General features: G+C 39.2%; 1 non-coding gene across 1 annotated transcript; it reads left to right on the top strand.

Annotated features, from left to right (window-relative positions):
• Nucleotides 1–10,674: 10,674 nt before the first annotated feature.
• LOC120109115 lies at nt 10,675–10,783 on the top strand. The gene has a single exon (XR_005510150.1). It is a non-coding gene; the product is annotated as a small nucleolar RNA R71 (small nucleolar RNA).
• Nucleotides 10,784–20,202: the final 9,419 nt, after the last annotated feature.

Consider the following 20,202-nt stretch of genomic DNA (forward strand, 5'->3'; position numbering starts at 1 on the left):
CATCAAATTGATAATTATAAATTATTTGTGATTCCAAAACATAATTCAACCATCGGATCGGTCAATACCTCTAATGTGTGTGACCCCATAGGTTCTATTCTGTCTGGTAGTGAGATATATTGTGATCCCTATCACAATATCATTGAAACTTCTTTCAATGGGTTGGAACAATTTCCACTCTTCTCATTCGGATTCACTGATCATCAAGTGAATGCCTCTGAGTCTCACAATCCACCAGTGACACCTAGCAGCATGTAGTGGCAACCCAGCAGAATGGAATAGATGAACCTCTAGGTGCAGTTAGTGTCTGATACAGTCCCTCTATCATGGATCCCGACAGGATGGAGGTCATGGATAACTCGTCAAACCTCATCATCTGTCATATGTAAAATTTATTTGACTTTAGTTCGAGATTGGAAAACTCTTTTTCCAAAAACTACCTTGGCCAAGGATTTACGAACTCAGTCTCATAAATCACATAGGATCTCTCCTAATCTATCAAGGTCGATAGATTCCATCTAGATGCATCCCTACTCCTACAATGAACCTACTGCAGCCAATCTGCACCACAAGGACCCAAATGGATAGGGCCCATGTTTATGTGCTCGTCAAACTACAGCAACCTCATTGTGAATAGCCGAGGCATCGCAGGTCAAAGGACCAGTCATACAACTGCAGCATCAAGTATGTCACTGACGAGTGGATAGACATCCAAGTGACTACTTGCTATGGTCACGCTCAGTACCCTTGTTCTCTAACAAGCACTTGCACAATTGCTCCAGTGTCGCCACACTGTAGACTCAAGACTCGTCCATCAAAGAAAGCAATCCGTGCACTAATCTCAGCGGATCGATCACCGTCCTCGTGATGATCCATCGATCAGGAGCAATTCAGAAATTAATCACCAATGACACATGCCTCAAATTCTCAACTCTTGAGAATATGCGTCATCATCTTATTAATTTCTTGGACGATTCATGGACACATAAGAACATGAATGAAAAGAATGCCCAACTTAATAAATTCATAATTAGGTCAAGTACAAATTTATGTCCCAGAATAAAATAATGCGTCAGCCAAATTGGCTTCTAGGGCATACTTCTAACAGTAGATTCTGAACTTGAATGTGATTTTAATGTTGATGAATTACATGATGCATTTTTAGAACTCATGGAAGAACATAAAAAACTAATCAATAAAAATAAAGTTCTAAAAGAAGAAAATCAATCTCTTATCAAAGATAAGTTAAAACTATCTCATAACTATGAAACATTAAGTAGGAAACTCACAAATGAAACCAAGAATCTAATTGCTGAAAATGTCAAGTTAAAAGAAGATGCTGAAAAATATAAATCCTTAGTAGATAAGTTTACACTTAGTTCAACCAAATTAAATATGATTCTTGATAGTCAAAAAGCTGTATATGATAAGGCTGGATTAGGATATAAAACAAATAGGAAACAAAAATACTTAAAGAACATTTTTGTAAAAGCTAAAAATGAAAATATTACTTGTCATTGCTACAATAAATTAGGACATAAAGCATATGAGTGTAACTATAGAAAATCCAGTCAAAACAAATTGAGTAATAATCATAAGCTTAAATTCAAGAAAGTTTGGGTTCCAAAAGGAATATCAAGTACTAACCCTAAAGGACCCAACATAGTTTGGGTAGCTAAAGCTCTTTCTTGATCTTGATTGCAGGGGTGTCTTGCAGCTAATAAAGTGGAAAAACGATGGTATCTAGATAGCGGCTGTTCAAGACACATGACCGGTGACATAGACCAATTTGTCACCTTGGAATCTAAGAAGGGTGGAGTAGTAACCTATGGAGACAATGGAAAAGGGTATATCATTGGAAAGGATAAAATTTTCATTACTCCATCTACTTTCATAGAAAATGTCTTATTAGTTAATGGTTTGAAACATAACCTACTTAGCATAAGTCAATTTTGTGATAAAGGGTTTAAAGTCACATTTGAAGCATTAGTATGCATAATCACAAATCCTAAAGATAATAGCATTGTACTAGTAGGACAAAGGCAAAGAAATATTTACATGGTAGATCTTCATGATTTAGGCAAGAAAAATGGATTATGTTTAATTACTAATGAAGAAAAGAAAAATGAAACAAGTTGGCTTTGGCATCGTAGACTAGGACATGCTAGTATGGAATTAATATCAAAACTAGTCAAGAAGGAATTAATAAAAGATGTGCCAAAATTGATTTTTGAAAAGGACAAAATCTGTGGACCATGCTCATTAGGAAAACAAACTAAATCATCTTTCAAATCAAAGAATATAGTATCAACAACTAGGCCTTTTGAACTCATACACATGGATCTATTTGGACCTACTAGAACTGCGAGTCTAGGAGGGAAGAAGTATGGACTAGTTATTGTAGATGACTTTTCAAGATATACATGGGTTTCATTTTTGGCACATAAGAATGAAGCATTTTCAGAATTCTTGAAACACTATAATTATATCATAAATGAAAAGAAGCTCACCTTAGTAGCAATTCGAAGTGATCATGGAACTGAATTTGAAAATCAACACTTTGAAGAATTTTGTAATAAAAACGGTATCTCACATCAATTTTCAGCACCTAGAACGCCTCAACAAAATGGAGTTGTTGAAAGGAAAAACAGGACATTGGCAGAAATGGCACGCACGATGTTGTGCGAGTCAAATCTTCCAAAGTACTTTTGGGCTGAAGCTATAAGCACTGCTTGCCATATTCTAAATCGGGTTTTAATACGACCTATAACCAAGAAAACTCCTTATGAACTTTGGAAGAATAAGAAACCAACCGCTAAATATCTTAGAGTATTTGGATGTAGATGTTTCATTTTAAACAATGGCAAGGAGGATCTAAGTAAATTTGATGCCAAGTCAGATGAAGGTATCTTCTTAGGATACTCCACATCTAGCAGGGCATACAGAGTATTCAATAAAAGAACTCTTGTAGTCGAAGAGTCAGTTAATATCATATTTGATGAGTCTGATAGTGAGTCTGCTAGGAAAGAAAATATTCTTGATGATGATACAGGAATTATTAACTTTGAAAAGTTGAATATTGATGACGTGCCAATTCAAGATAAGGGAGATGATTGCGTGCCACCACAATCTCAAAACTTGCCAAAGGAATGGAGGTATGCATATGGACACCCTAAAGACTTAATCATTGGTGATCCATCTCAAGGGATAAGAACTCGATCCTCTCTTAGAAATTTAAATGATTATCTTGCTTTTGTTTCACAGTTAGAACCTAAGACTTATGAAGAAGCTGAAAAAGATACCAATTGGATAAATGCCATGCAAGAAGAATTAAATCAATTCAAAAAAAGTAATGTATGGACATTAACTGAAAGATCAAAGCATAATTCTGTAATTGGAACAAAATGGATCTTTAGAAATAAATTAGATGAAAATGGGTTAGTTATAAGAAATAAAGCTAGACTTGTAGCTAAGGGATACAATCAAGAAGAAGGGATAGAATTTGATGAAACATTTGCTCCTGTAGCTAGATTAGAGGCTATTAGATTACTTCTAGCTTTTGCATGTTTCATGGATTTCAAATTGTATCAAATGGATGTAAAAAGTGCATTCTTAAACGGTTTTATAGAGGAAGAAGTATATGTAGAGCAACCTCCTGGTTTTGAGAATCATGAATTGCCAAATCATGTGTTTAGACTACATAAGGCATTATATGGATTGAAGCAAGCACCTAGGGCTTGGTATGATCGATTAAGTAAATTTCTATTAAATAATGACTTTAGTAGAGGCAATGTAGATAAAACACTGTTTCTCAAAAGAAAGAATGAAAATCTACTAGTGGTACAAATATATGTAGATGACATAATCTTTGGTGCCACAAATGATACTCTTTGCAAAGAGTTTGCTGATTTAATGCACGGAGAATTCGAAATGAGTTTGATGGAAGAACTAAGTTTCTTTCTAGGATTACAAATCAAACAAACTAAAGAAAGTATCTTCATTCATCAAACTAAGTATACAAAAGAAATACTAAAGAAGTTTGGGAATGAAAATCATAAGGGAGTAGGCACTCCAATGAATCCTACTAGTAAGCTAGACAAAGATGAGAAAGGAAAGAGTATTGATATTAAGCTTTATAGAGGACTAATTGGATCCTTGCTCTACCTTACTGCTAGTAGACCAGACATCGTGTTTAGTGTAGGAATATGTGCTAGATACTAATCAGATCCTAAGGAGTCACATTTAAGTGCTGTTAAAAGAATCCTTAGATATTTAAGAGGAACTACGAACATAGGATTATGGTACTCAAGAGACTCCTGTCTAGATTTGCTTGCATACTCAGATGCTGATTTTGCTGGATGCAAATTAGATAGGAAGAGCACTAGTGGAACATGTCAATTTTTAGGAAACAACTTAGTATCATGGTTTAGCAAAAAGCAGAATTCAGTGGCACTGTCGACAGCTGAAGCTGAATATATAGCTGCTGGCGGTTGTTGTGCTCAAGTACTATGGCTTAAGCAACAACTAGAGGACTATGGAGTTAAGCTAGATAACATTCCTATTCAGTGTGATAATACTAGTGCCATCAACCTCACTAGAAATCCGGTTCAGCATTCTAAAGCCAAACACATAGAAATAAGATATCATTTTATTAGGGATCATGTGCAAAATGGAAACATATGTATTGAGCATATATGTACTGAAAAATAATTAGCTGACATATTCACAAAACCCTTGAGTGAAGATAGATTCTGCACGCTAAGGAGGAAATTAGGCATATGTGATCCTTTTTATTGAAGAAATATAAAAGGGAGCAAGCAGTCTCATGATACATTCCTTCCATTTCTAAAAACCCATGAAACATGAGTCAAACTTGTCATCTATAGATTCCTTACTCATGTATCATTGTCCCAGAAAGAATTTGTAAGGATTGGAAGCAAGGAAAATTTTTAGAAGCGAAAAGGAAGAGAAAGGAAAATTTTCTGAACTTGGGTCGACCCAACCCAGAATAGGGTTGACCCAACGTTGAGTCGACCCAAGAAAATTCTTGAGTCGACCCAACGTCGGGACCCCACTGTTAAAAGGGGGACCCGTGAGCTATCTAGGGCACTGTTTACACTTTGTCCTCTTCCGAAAATCCTATTCCCCACTCTCAAATCTCCTCCAATCATCTCCAAACAGTAGATTACTTCAAGATCTTGGAGAAATGGGACCCAAAAGAGCCGTAGCCAAGCGATCCGGGAGAGTCTCACGGATCCAACGTGCGGAAAGAGAAGCTATGGAGCCATCTACAGTGTCTCCACAAGGTGAGACACGTGTAGAGCCACCTCCTCCTCCCTCCCCTTCAGTACAACTTGCAAAGTTTGCGGAGAGACCGGTTACAACGGGGAGAAGGATCCATTCCGAGTTCTTGGATCATGAAGGGTTCCGTTTGGGGGAATGGATCCAAAGGCAAGGAATGGAGTATCTCTGCTCCCTAGATGTGGTGATATACCCGGGACTAGTCCGGGAGTTCTATGCCTTCCTCAAAACTGGGATGGGAGGGCTCATATCGGAAGTTCGAGGAGTTAGGGTTCGAGTTTCCGAAGAGAGTTTGAGTGAGTTGCTTCATCTCCCCTGCGAAGGAGCAACTCCAGAAAAGCCAGAAAACAAGTTGAGAGCCCTGCAATTAATTCTTGAGAATGAAGACTTCGACTACTCGGAGCAGGTTATAGCGAGCTCTCTTTCTGCAGAGATGAGGTTGTTGCACAACTTCATTGGTCGGATTCTTTTTCCGAAGAGCGGGAGATTTGATCTCATTTCAGAGCGAGATCTAGTAGTGATGGAGCATATTATTCAGGGTATTCCCCTGAATCTCCCGGCCATGATACTGAGGCAGATGATGAAGGTGATCTGCAACTCCAGAGTATCCCTGCCTTATGGTATGATACTCACCTTGATCTTTCGACAGCACGACATATCTGTCGAGGGGGAGATCTCCACGCATCTGCTTTTTACTGATACATACACTGCACGATCACTTATTCGCATGGGCTATGAGAAAGTGAACGGGCAGTGGGTTCGTGCTGGAGCAGGGATTCAGGGTGATGCACTAGAGGGTGATGCACCAGATATTGGAGACCCTATCCCTGAGGATGAGGAGCATATGAATCATCCTACAGCACCTTCAGAGGCTGGACCATCGTCATCTGTTCCTGCGGGAGACACAGATGAGTTCTGGAGTAGGATGACTGAGCTTATGTCAGCTCAGGCGAGGACTATCACTGATGGGCTGACGAGCAGACTAGATATCATGTCTGCTGAGATCAGTGATCTGAGAGAGCAGATAGGAGCTCTACGGCGAGAGAGAGAGACTCATGGACCATCTGTGCCACAGGCAGCTGAGTCAGAGATTTCGGCACAGAGTCATCCAGCTCACCGTGCTCCACGCCAGACTCAGTCTCATCAGGATCGACCTCCCCTCGCCACTTATACTAGGAGGATGAGGACTAGATCACAGCCATTAGATACTCCCTAGGCTGATATTAGTATTTCTGTTTAGAGCCTAGGATATGTATCTAGTTCTCATATGTATTTTGTGTTGATCATGTATTTTAAACTTTGATTGAGGAACATTGTATTTGTTTTTGTTTTTGGCATTAATTGTACTAAAATGTTCCTATTTTGATCAATGAAGTTTAAATGTTTGTTAATTATTGTGTATATTCCCATGCACCTATTTGATGATAACAAAAAGGGGGAGAAGTAAGGAAAGACAAATAAGTTGTGTAAGAAAGAGAAATAAATTGTCAAACAAGTTGAAAATTATAATAGGAAAGCATATACATTTAAGGGGGAGCAATTTGTAACAATGAAAATGATCAAATCTAAAATTTCTATTGAATTTCAGAATTTGGCACATAGAATTTCAGAATTTGGCACATACCTTTCACACCTCGATACATAATCTGAAACTCATGCTTTATCTCAAATTTTTGAAGTTTCATCTTTAATGAAATATAAATGAAAGGGGGAGCAATTCAAAAAGTCAAATTGGAAACATTTGGATGAAATAGGGGGAGACTTCACTCTCATATTTGAAAAGCTGAAATTCAGCAACTTGAGCCCTTTTAAAACTGATTTTAAGATAAGTATCAATAGGCTCATACTCTATATTTTGTAATCATCAAAAAGGGGGAGATTGAGGATGATAGTGTTATTTTGATGATTAACAAGCAATAATCAAGAGTATGTTACAAGTTAATTCGATACTTCATTTATAAGTCTGTTACTCTCAGTATATTCGTATAATAAGATAAAGATGCATTTCATTGTTTATATGGATGAATCTAATCTTGAGTTGCAGCAAAGTGTGGATTGAGTCGACCCCAAGGTTGATTGGGTCGACCCCGGCACATCAAGAAAGCATCTGGCACACTTCTGCAAAAATGGGCATGGATGAACAGTAGTTGGGTCGACCCAAGGAAAGCATGAGTCGACCCAAACCTCAAGCCTCTCAAGGCTCAAGAAAACAGTTCTCTGGAAACACTGAGAGGGTCGACCCAAGAGGAAGTTGAGTCGACCCAAGCTTGAGTCGACCCAAACACTGAGAGGGTCGACCCAAAGGCAGTGACAGAATACATTGACAGAATAGGTTCTCTGGAAACCCTGAGAGGGTCGACCCAAGTGAAAGTTGAGTCGACCCAACTGAACCTTGAGTCGACCCAAAGAAATGTTGAGTCGACCCAAGTGAAGGAAGGCTGAATTACAAGTTTCTGTGGTTCTGAGAGGGTCGACCCAAGGAAAGGTTGAGTCGACCCAAGTGAAAGTTGGGTCGACCCAAGGAAAGGTTGAGTCGACCCAAGCACGGGCAGAAGCATAACAGCTAGTTCTGCAGAAGTACTTTTTGTCCTTCCAACAGTGAGTAACGGCTACTTTTTGAATTCTAACCATTGGGGCTTGTCCAATGGATGAAGGAAACTATTTAAAGTGGCACTATTCATCAGAGAAAACATCCTTTTGCAAAATATCAAAGAGTACACAAGAAAGACAAAGTGCCCTAATCTTCTTCATCCAAGTGCTTCATTCAAGAGTCAAAAAGAAAGTGGTTGAGCAGATTCCAAGAGTCATTAAGAGCTCCATCCACCCTTGAAGAGTGAAGCATCCTTGACAAAGAAGAGAGAAGTCACATCAAGCGATAACTATTCTCTAAACTCTTCTTTGTAGATTATATTGTTATATTTGCTCATCTAGGAGCTTAAATCTTCTTACTTTGTTTATTAAACTCCTTGTAAAGGTTAGTTGGTTAGCCCGCAAAACCAACGGTATAGGTTGATTGGTGAACCCGTAAAACCAATTGTAAAGGTTCGTTGGTGAGCCCGAAAAACCAACATAGGTTCGTTGGTGAGCCCGTAAAACCAACATAGGTTTTTGGTGAACCCGGAAAACCAAAGTGTAAAGGTTTTTGGATTGTGAGCCCGGAAAACAATCCAACTGTAATCCGCAGGATTATAGTGAATTCCCAAGGGGTCGCTTGGGGAGTGGACGTAGGTGCTTAGGAGAGCACCGAACCACTATACTTCTTGTTGTTTGTATTGTGATTTGTTTAATTCCACTAACTCATCAATTAACATAAGTAAGATAGTTAAAATCAAGAGAAACCAATTCACCCCCCCTCTTGGCTTGTCACCTTGGGCAACATGATCAAGTCCAGATGAGATGATTACAGGAAAAGTGTCTTCGGGTCCAAGAAAAGCATACTTAAGTTCCTTTGGTAAGGGTTTCAATTCGAGTTTGAGTGCTTGCTCATGGGATGGTACTATTTTCGCCTCTCGAGGCGACAACCTCTCAAATTCTTCTACTTTTGGTCTCCACCCATTGATCATCATAGCGTTCGAAAAATTCATACTAGGTTTGACCAACAAATCCTCTTCATTGGTGCCATTAGAGCACCAATCAATTAAACTATCACCGGATGGATCGTTAAATGCTTCAGCTAACAAATATTCCTCCGCGATGGTTTTAACCCAATCAACCTCCTTATTCTCTTCATGATCATTGGGTTGCTTGCAAACATTAAAAATGTTAAGTTCCAGGGTCATGTTACCAAAAGAAAGCTTCATGACGCCATTCCTACAATTAATCAATGCATTAGAAGTTGCAAGGAATGGACGTCCTAAAATGACCGGAATCTGAGACTGTGAGTTCGAAGCTGGATGTGTGTCCAATACGATAAAATCGACAGAAAAATAGAACTTGTCTACTTGGACCAATACATCCTCGATAATCCTCCTCGGAATTTTAACTGATCTGTCAGCTAATTGCAAAGTGACGGAAGTTGGCTTCAATTCACCTAGACCAAGTTGCTCATATATAGAATATGGCAACAAATTCACACTTGCCCCTAAATCTAACAATGCTCGCTCTATCCTAAAGTTGCCTATGATGCATGAGATGGTTGGGCAACCTGGATCCTTATATTTAGGGAGAATGTTGTGCTGCAAAATAGCACTCACATTTTCAGTTAAAAATGCTTTCTTCTTAACATTTAATCGGCATTTGACAGTACACAAGTCCTTCAAAAATTTGGCATATGAGGGTACTTGTTTGATTGCATCAAGAAGAGGTATGTTGATCTTTACTTGCTTAAAAAGCTCAAGAATTTCAGAATTAGGTTCGAGCTTTTACAACGGCTTTAACCGTTGTGGAAAAGGTGGAGGAAAAGGACATTTAACTTTCTCGGTAGAAGTTGGGACCTCAACTTCTTCTTTGTCCCTTTCATCGGCTTTGGGAGCATCAGAATTAGAAGTGACCTGCGGTCTCAATGGGACGGTCTGATTAATGACTTTTCCGTTACGCAAAGTCATGATGCTCTTTGCATGTTCTGTATGCGAACTAGAAGGAGCCGTATTATTACTACCGTGCACTTGTGGATTAGGTTGGGGTTGAGCTGGAAGCTTACCCTTCTCTTGGGTACTTAGGACGGTAGTCAACATTGACAATTGGTTCCTTATATCTTCAAAATTTTGAGTATTTTGAGCATTGATATTAGCTTGACCTTGTAGAAAAGTTTGTATAGATTGCAAGGTATCCTCAATATTCGGCTTCTGAGAGGGTGGTGATGCAAAAGTAGGATGTGCAGGTGGAGGAGCTGAATGGTGTGACTGTTGAGGATGATCATTTCTCCACCTAAAATTTGGATGATTCTTCCAACCAGGGTTATAGGTATTCGAGTATGGATCGTTATAAGGCTTTTGGTAGGAGTTCATAGCATTTGCTTGATCGTGCAAGACTTCCTTGAATGCCGGTATGGTGGGGCAATCTGTAGTAGTATGACCCGACATATCGCAGATATCACAACACTCGTTTCTAAGCTCTATAGTCTTGACAGGCTCAACCTTCCTAAGCTCAATTTCTTCTACCTTCCTAGTGAGGGCTGCCATTTTAGCGTGAAGATCATCCTCAGTTCTGAGGTTGTAAAGGCCTCCCTGTACAGAGCTAGTAGGCTTAGACAAAGACTTGTTGTTTCTATCCCCGTTATCCCAAAGTTGGGCAGTCTCAGCAAGGGAATCCAAATACTCCCATGCCTCATCAGGTTGTTTTTCTAAAAATCTACCATTACACATGGTCTCTACGAACTGTTTCAACTGTGGAGATAAACCTTCATAAAAGAAACTAATGGTTCTCCAAGTTTCGAACCCGTGATGAGGGCATGAGAGAAGAAGGTCTTTAAATCTTTCCCAACATTCATAAAATGTTTCATTATCTTTTTGTTGGAAATTGCTGATATGTCTTTTCAAAAAGTTGGTCCTTTGTGTGGGGAAGAACTTCTTTAAAAATTCTCTCTGCATATCTTGCCAAGTTCTTATTGATCTAGGTCGCAAAGAGTTTAGCCATGTTTTGGCCTTATCCTTTAGAGAGAAAGGAAACAATGTCAACTTGAGGACATCCTCGGTGACGTTCGGCACTCTAAATGTAATGCTCAATTCTTCAAAATCTTTTAAATGAAGATACGGACTCTCTGACTCTAACCCGTGAAACTTGGGTAGCAATTGGATTACCCCTGGTTTGATTTCAAAATGTCCTACATTATCAGGAAAAATTATGCATGAAGGCTGACTAGTCCTAATCGGTTGTAGGTATTGTCTTAGAGTCATAACATGGGGTTCACGTTCTCGATCGTGGTGACTTCCCGCATCTTCATTTAAATCAGCCATCTCACAAGGTGTGAGATATTGAGAAGGAGTTTCAGGGGTATGTCCTAAGGGATGATCTAAAGTTGTACGACTTAATCGACCAGTGTCGTCCCTATTCCACTTTAGCATGCAAAATATTTTCCTCTCTTTTTTTTTTTTTAAATATAAGTACCAACTAAAGATAACCTAAAACAACATCCTAAAACAAAAATCTATTCACAATCAAACATGCAACAAAACATTACACCTCAATTTCTAATATTTTTCTTAAATTTCTAGATAGCTCCTAACTGGTTTGAAGAGGGCACCTAAGCCTCCAATCCGGTCTAACGAACCGAGTTGACCAGGTAAGCTCCCAGGTAAGTGGAGGGGTCACGATGCGTTCGCAAAGGTCCCACTTAAAACCCACTTGCCTCGAACAGATGAACTGTCTCCCTTATAGGGACAAAGCTTGCCTAGACATCAACTAAGCCACAGAGCGAAATTGGTGCAACTTTCGGTGGTCTTCGTCCTATTGAGCTCGAATATCCTTAGGGGCCAACGTCTAGTTGATTTTAGTTAAGCTTAGGATATTTATGCACTGGGGTGATTTTTGGGCTAAGGACGAGTGATGAAATCCCGACCTTATCTTTTTAAATGGGTTCAGCCCTTAGAATATTTTATGCTGATGCCTTATACTATATGCAATAATCAAGAAATTTTTTTTTTAATGTTTTATGACATGACATTAAATTTCATTGAATAGGTGATCAAGCAAATTATTTATTTATTTTTTAAAATTTTATGAGTTGAAGTTTGAAATTTGAATTCTGAAATTTGAAATTTAAAATTTGAAATTTTAGTTTTTTTTTTTCAATTTTCAATTAGCAACAAGGGTTAATGAGATATAATAAAATTCTGATTCTAAAAAAATTAAATGCAGAAAATTCAAAACAGAAATCAGCAAGGTTTTATATTAATCTAATGGTCGTAAAAGTCTCCGAATGTCAATCAGACCGTTCAGATTGTTGAACAATGTGTCTTGCACTAGCTGACCAAATTTGAGGCAAATCAGACGGCTAATTTCTATGATATCAGAGTTTGATGCAAACTATGCAGGGAATTAAAAATAGTAGTAAAGATTTATTTATTTATTTATTTTTTTAAAAGAAAAATACTAACTACAAAGGTAAAAATTAAATCTCAAATTATACTAATCACTCAGCCGTTCCCCGGCAACGGCGCCAAAAACTTGATGCTCTCGAAAAATTGTTCTCCCAAGTGCAGGAGAATCGCACAAGTAATATAACTCGGAAGTCCGAGGTCGATTCCTCAGGAAACGGTCTATGAAGTATCAGTTTAATTTCAGATTTAATTTCAGTAGTTTAGAGAAACTAATTAATAAATTAAGTTCGATAATATAGAGATGGCTAAGGATCCGGAATCCCCCCTTGACTATATTACTTTCAACAAATAAACTCGACGATTCTCGATTAAGGATCGAATAGATAAAATAGTTTTAATCATGGAATATATCGATTGAATACATGAGCCCAATGTCTAAGCATTCATCGTGCTAGTTATGTCTACGACAAATCAAATATCAGAGCGATCCATGCATCGATAAACATAAAACATGATTAATTTATCTAATAAATAAATATGCGAGAATCATAACATACCAATGGATATTAAACAATTAGAATACAAGTTTAGAATGTACTTGATGAAAGCAACATGACAAGGGTTCATCCTTCACCCTTTGCCAAAGGAGTTAGCCTCCCATTACAAGCATCACTTCTTCCCTTTTTTTTTTTCTTTTTCTTTTCGGAAACAGGGCATACCCTGTTTCCTTCTTCTCTTTTCCTTCAACCGCAGCAGCCGACTCCTCTATTCTTCCTCTTCTTCCCACGAATCCGCCCCCCTGAGCCTCCTCCCTTCCCTCATATATATCCTCCCACCTTCCAGCTAGCGATGGAAAGAGGATGGGTGCGGACTCCGGATGCATCGCCGAGGATCGTGTGCGGATGGCTGCGACCACATATGACTAGAGACCATGTATACGTGTAGTCAAACTACAATAACCTCACTGTGAGTAGCTGAAGCACCGCAGGTTAAAGGACCAGTCATACTACTGCAACATCAAGCAAGTCACTGACAAGTGGATAGACGTCCAAGTAACTTCTTGTCTTGGTCACGCTCAGTACCCTTGTTCTCTAACAAGCACCTGCACTATCACTTCAGTATCCCTATACTGTGGACTCAAGTCACGTCCATCTAGAAGGAAAGTGATCTGTGCACTGATCAGATCGATCACCGTCCTCGTGATGATCCATTGATCAGGAGCATTTAGAAATTAATCACCAATGATACATGGCTCAAATTCTCAACTCTTGAGAATATGCATCATCATCTTATTAATTTCTTGGACGATTCATAGACACATAATTAATATGAATGAAAAGATGCCTTTTATTTATTCAATAATAAATAGTCAAGTACAAAATTATGTTCCTAGAATTAACAATGTGTCAGCCAGATTGGCTTCTAGGGCATACATCTAACAATCTCCCACTTGCACTAAAGCCAATCAGTCATATATCTAAGCCCCATCTTCTCAAGGTGGGCTTCAGTCTTTTGCTGACTTAGCTGCTTAGTGAACGGGTCTGCCATGTTATCTGCGGAGTCTACTCTCTGCACCTCTACATATTTCTTCTCAATATAGTCGCGTATGAGGTGGAAGCGCAGCTCTATGTGCTTGGACTTCTGATGAGACCTTGGCTCCATAGCTAGTGCTACGGTGCCAATGTTATCGCAGTAAAGTGTTATGACATCTAATGACATTACACCTAACTCTGCAATGAACTTTTAACTAGAAGGTTTCCACTGCACCCTAAGATACGGCTTAACATTCAGCTTCTAAGGTAGAATCTATAATGATTGGTTGTTTGGAACTCTTCCAACTTACTGAACTACCATTGCACATATCTTGATGTAGACTTTCTATCATCAATATGTGTGCATCCTTCTACCTTCAACTCTGATCTTCTCCCAAAGACCAAGAACATGTCCTTAGTTCTTCTCAAGTACTTAAGACTGTTCTTCACAGCTATCCAGTGCTTTTTGCCTGGATCTGATTGATATATGCTCGTGACACTCACAGCATGTACTATATCAAGTCATGTACATAGCATGGCATACATGAGGCTCCCTATTGCTGATGCATAGGGGATCTTGCTCATGCCTTGAATCTCTTCAGATGTGTTGGGGCACATCTTCTTGGAGAGATTAATTCCATGCCTTAGGGGTAAGAGACCCCTTTTAGAGTTTTCCATGCTGAACCTTTTCAGCACTTCCTCTATGTACATCTTCTGTGATAAGCCAAGCATCCTTTTAGATCTATCTCTATAGACCTTTATTCCCAAAATATAGGATGCTTCCCCAAGGTCTTTCATGGAGAACCTTTTTGACAACCTGACCTTGACCGAGGTTAGCATGGGAATATCATTCCCTATCAGGAGGATGTCGTCCACGTACAATACGAGAAATACAATAGCACTCCCACTAATCCTTTTGTAAACACATGGTTCCTCTTCGTTTTTGATGAAATCAAACATTTTGATTGCGTCATCGAAATGAGTGTTCCAACTCCGAGATGCTTGCTTTAGTCCATAGATGGACTTTTGCAGCTTGCAGACCTTGTGATCTCCATCACTGAAAGTGAAACCCAAAGGCTGTTCCATATAGATGTCTTCATCAAGATATCCATTTAGGAAAGCTGTTTTCACATCCATCTGCCAGATTTCATAATCATGAAATGCTGCAATGGCAAGCAATGTTCGGATGGATTTCAGCATGGCTACAGGTGAAAAGGTCTCCTGATAGTCAATGCCCTCGCGCTGACTATACCCTTTCGCCACAAGCTTTGCCTTATAGGTCTCTACCTCTCCATCCGAACCTATCTTCCTTTTGTAGATCCATTTGCATCCAATAGGTACAATACCTTCTGGTGGATCTACTAAGGTCCAGACTTGGTTGGAATGCATGGAGTCTAACTCTGACTTCATAGCTTCCATCCATTTCTCGGAATCGATATCAGATATTGCCTCGTCGTAGGTTTTGGGATCCTGCGTGTGATCCCTATCTTCCACTAGGAACATTTTCTCGGTATCCTCTTCTAGTATACCTAAGTATCTATCGGGAGGATGGGAGACCCTACTTGATCTACGAGGTGGTCGAGGGACATCGTGTACTGGCTCTGTATGAATGGGTTCGATAGGATCCATGACTCGTTGCTTTTCAGAGACTTTCTCTTCAAGCTCAATTTTCCTCCCACTGCCTCTATCAAGGATAAACTGGTTTTTCCAAGAAGATGGCGTGACGGCTCACAAACACATTGTGATCCTCTGAGATGAAAAAATTGTATCCTAATGACTCTTTAGGATATCCTATAAAACGAGCACTTATGGTCCTAGCCTCTAGTTTGTCTGCTTGTAGTCTCTTGACGTGGGCCGGACATCCCCAAATCTTGGTTTCTTACCATGTCATATCTCATATGGTGCGGTAGGAATGGACTTTAGAGGGAACTCTATTCAACAAGTAAATAGCTGAAAATAGGGCATCTATCTAAAGAAACAAGGGTAAATCAGTGAAGTTCATCATGGACTGGACCATATCAATAGAGTCCGATTCCTCCTCTCTGACACTCCATTGAGCTGAGGTGTACCAGGAGGAGTCCATTATGAAACTATACCATTCTCCTTGAGATAATCATGGAACTCTCCATTAAGGTATTCACTTCCTCGATCTGATCGAAGAACCTTAATGAGTTTTTGTGCTTATTTTTCTGCTTCATATCTAAGCTTTTTGAACCTTTCAAAAGTTTCATATTTGTGTCTCATACACATATTCATACCGTGAGTAATCATCGGTAAAATGAAGTAAAAAATTACAACCCCTAGCCTGCACATCGAATGGGCCACACACATCAGTGTGTACTAGGGTAAGTATTTCAGTGGACCTCCCTGTGTCCTATAAAGGATAATTTGGCCATCTTTCCTTGAAGGCAGAATTCACAAATCAAATATGACTCGAAAGTCAATGAGCCCAAAAGCTCATGTTTCTCCAATTTGTTTATTCTGTCTTCTCCTATATGGCCAAGCCTGAGGTGCTATAAATACTTTAGATTTATCTCATTTTTGGATCTATTAGATCCTATGGTATTCACTGTTTGCTCAGATATATTCACAGATACATCCATATGTATATGATAGAGACTGTCAATCATAAAACCATTTTGAATCAATTTAATTTTCAAATAAATAAAAATCTTTCTGTGCTAAATAAAATACAGAAATCAAATTTCTGCTAGCACTAGGTAACAGTCCCTAAGTATCCTGAGCATATCTGACATACCTTCTGAAGGTCTGTCACCCTTCATGTTCTTTATGCTTCCCATGTATGTAGGACAGTTCCTCTTCCAATGGCCATCCATGATGCAATGGAAACACTTTTCCTTGCAATTGGCCTTTTTCTTGGAACTTCCTTACTTGGTGTTTTCTTAGTCTTCTGCTTCTTCGCAGGCTTCTTCTTCTTCCAAATAGACTCTCTCTTGAAAGTAGAAACCAACTTGACAGCGAAAACGATGCCCCTTGAACTTCTTCAAGGTCCCTAAGTTAGTTACCAATTTATTTAACAATTCTATTTTGGTGCATACAATCTTGTTTATATGGTAGTTTACTATAAACTATTCATATGAAGCTGGAAGGGATTGCGGGATCAAATCCGTTTGCAATTCCTTGTGCATGGTCATGCCAAGCTTCTCAAGCTTCTCTAAGTCCTTTATCATGGTCAAACCATGATCATGGACAGACTGCCCATCGTGCATCTTGGCTTTGAAGAGCCTCTTGGACACTTCAAACCGAGCTGCGTGACTCTGATCACCATACAACTTTTGCAGGTGATTTAATATGTCCTGACAGTCTTCATGTTCTCATGCTGGCATTGTAATGCATTGGACATGGATGCCATTGTGCAGCACCTAACTTTATTGTCATTGTTCGTCCTCTTAACAAGCGTCTTACGCTGATCAGTGATCGGACGGATTGGTAACATGGGGATTCCATGGTCTAGCATATACCCGAATTTCTCACAATTCAAAACTATTTTTGAAATTTGCTGAGCCAATCTTTATAATTGGGTTTGGTCAAACGGTTGTTCTATAGGATATGAGTTAAGAGTCTAGAAGCTGACTTTATAATCCTCAGAGAGTAAAGATTCTAGTTAGACTTTTGTACTTGATTCTAATTTGTTCTAGGGTCTTTTAGAACAAATGTAACTCCCACTATTTTCTCGAATTCCTCACACTCCCCTGGTAGGAAAACGGAAATCCCACACGACTAGGGTTTCTAGTGGGTACTGCGGTCCCACCGATTTACATGCCACCTCACCTAACAGTTATTGGTGACACATAGATTGATGAATGTACAACTCTTGTACAATGCTTCTTAAGCATGTTGCAGTGTAACTTGGTCTCTAAGCCATGAAAACCTCACCTAACAGTTATTGGTCCTATTTCTTAGTTAAGTCAGACCCACCGTATAACCGTAGGAATAAAGTCGTCATTGGGTCCTCACCTAACAGTTTGGTGCCCAACCCCACCTTTATCCTACAACATCTCATGTCCATAGAGAGGTCCAGCCCCCCGATGCAACTTGACCACTGTATCCAGCCGAGACAAATCAACATCAGAAAGGCCTTAGCAGCTCTACTACAGTGGAAGACCTATTGACTTAATATTGGTTAATCAGGTCTTAGTGTTTGCAACTTGAGCTCTTCATAAGAGGTAATCGAACAATTGGCCAGGTAAGCAGGTGGGAGGCTCCCCTTACTCAGAGAGTAAGGTCCTAATTAAGTAACCACCTTTCATGCTTTCCTAGACACCAATTAGATCAATTAATCTAATATGACTTGTTCATGTTGGTTCACTCTCGACTTGATTGAGGAGGTTTTAATTTAGGTCTTAATTGGGTTTGCTACATCACATGTAAACCTATCTACCCCGCTCTCATTCACATCACATGCAAACGGCACATCACAGGCAGTTATAATCGCAGCATCAAAATAAAGCTAAATTTTAAATAGGTGATGATCATGGATTCTAATTTGGTCGTATTACAAGCACATGCACGTCAATCGATCAATTGGTCTTCAACTCTTGAATTGGTTCCAAGCCTCCTTGATTCGATCCTTGACCAACTCTTGATCCAATCGCCATCAACCGCTTAGACCCCTGTTCATCTCATGCCTTGTCTTCAACTTGATCGTTGACGTACATCACATCACAGAAATACAACCAGATGTAAAATAAAAATAATAATAAATTACATCTTCTTTTAGGAGGCACGCAGGCCTCTCAAAACATCAAATAAGATGCATGCAAGCATCTGAAAAATTACATGACATTGCATATCACATCGCAGGTCTTTACATTTAATACCAAAAGGGTTTGAATCCTATGATCATCACCACATGCAGCAATTATAATTTTCAGATCTGAAAACTAACTGATTATCTCATGACATAGGTTGCTGATCATGCTAATCATGATTCTAAACTTTGTAATCTCATTAACAATGCAATTAGAATCATCATCTTATCATATAAAAATCAGCATGCAAAAATCAGCACCCTAGAAAAAATCTGCATGCAGAAAATTTTCAGCATGCATAATCTTTCAATTTTCAGATCTAATAAGCCTATTAATAATTAATCCTTACCTTAATCTACGAAGCCTAGGCTCTGATACCACTGTTGGGAACCCGCCCATGCCACAGAAAATTCAAAAAATTCAGATGCAGCGGAAGAGGCATGTGCGGGATCAACCGTTCATCGCATGAACGTTGTTTAAAAACCGTTTGTAGATAGATAAGGATTAAAAACTTTTAAATAACATTAGAAGATCATATCTTCACCTTTGTGCGGGTAGATGATCACCGCAAACTGATGATCGTGGTTTAGGATGAAGATTCGCTTGAAGCCGTTCAAGTGCCCGGCCTCTACGGGTATCCACACGAAGCAGAAAACCGATCCAAGCTTTCTATCTCCCCGGGGTGCTAGCTCCCTTGTAGAGATAACTTTGATGGCTGATATCCTCCCTTTCAATCAATCCTTGATTGTGCTTGGGAGGAGGAAGAAGAAGGATGAAGAGAAGAAGAGGAACGAAGCCCTGCAGCCTTCTTTTTCTTCCTTGCGTTGGAACCAAACGGTGGAGGAAGAAGGAGGCCACCAAGATCCTTTTTTTTCCTTTGTTGTTGGTAGCTGAAAAGAGAGGAGAGGAGGGTGGCCACGTGATGGAGAGGAGGAGGGCTTCACTTATCATTAGGGCACCTCCTTTCAAAGCCTTATAAAGGCATCTAGGGCTCCTATTTGGTTTAGTCCAAATCATGAATCAATTGGGTTCAATCTATGCCAGTCCTAATCCAATTAGAACTTGAATGAACCATGACTCAATTGAACTCTTCAATCCTAATCCAATTAGGAGTCATGTTGATTCATTAGATTAATAATTAATTAGGACTTAAGAAATCCTAATCCAATTAGGACTTGTTTAATTCTAGTCCTAATGCAATTAGGACTCTAATTTGAATTCGAAGTCCTAATCCGATTAGGACTCTAGGAATTCTACTCCAAGTAGGAATCCAAATTTAATTCAAAACTCCTAATCTAATTAGGATTGTAGGAATCCTACTCCAAGTAGGAATCCCAGTCCTACTCCAAATAGGATTTTCAGTCCAAGTAGGAATCCCAGTCCAAGTAGGAATCTCAGTCCAAGTAGGATTCCTAGTCCTAATCCAATTAGGACTCTAGAAATCCTACTCCAAGTAGGACTCTTGTTTTAAGTCCAATTAATTAATTCTCTTTGTTCCTTCTTCAGCTTATTATCAATCGAATTGATTACTTGTGATTCCTAATCACGATTCAACCATCGGATCGGTCAATGCCTCTAGTGTGTGTGACCCCATAGGTTCTACTCTGACTGGTAGTGAGA

The sequence above is a fragment of the Phoenix dactylifera genome, unplaced genomic scaffold, assembly GCF_009389715.1.
Source record: "Phoenix dactylifera cultivar Barhee BC4 unplaced genomic scaffold, palm_55x_up_171113_PBpolish2nd_filt_p 001830F, whole genome shotgun sequence".
In the NCBI taxonomy this organism is placed as follows: domain Eukaryota; kingdom Viridiplantae; phylum Streptophyta; class Magnoliopsida; order Arecales; family Arecaceae; genus Phoenix; species Phoenix dactylifera.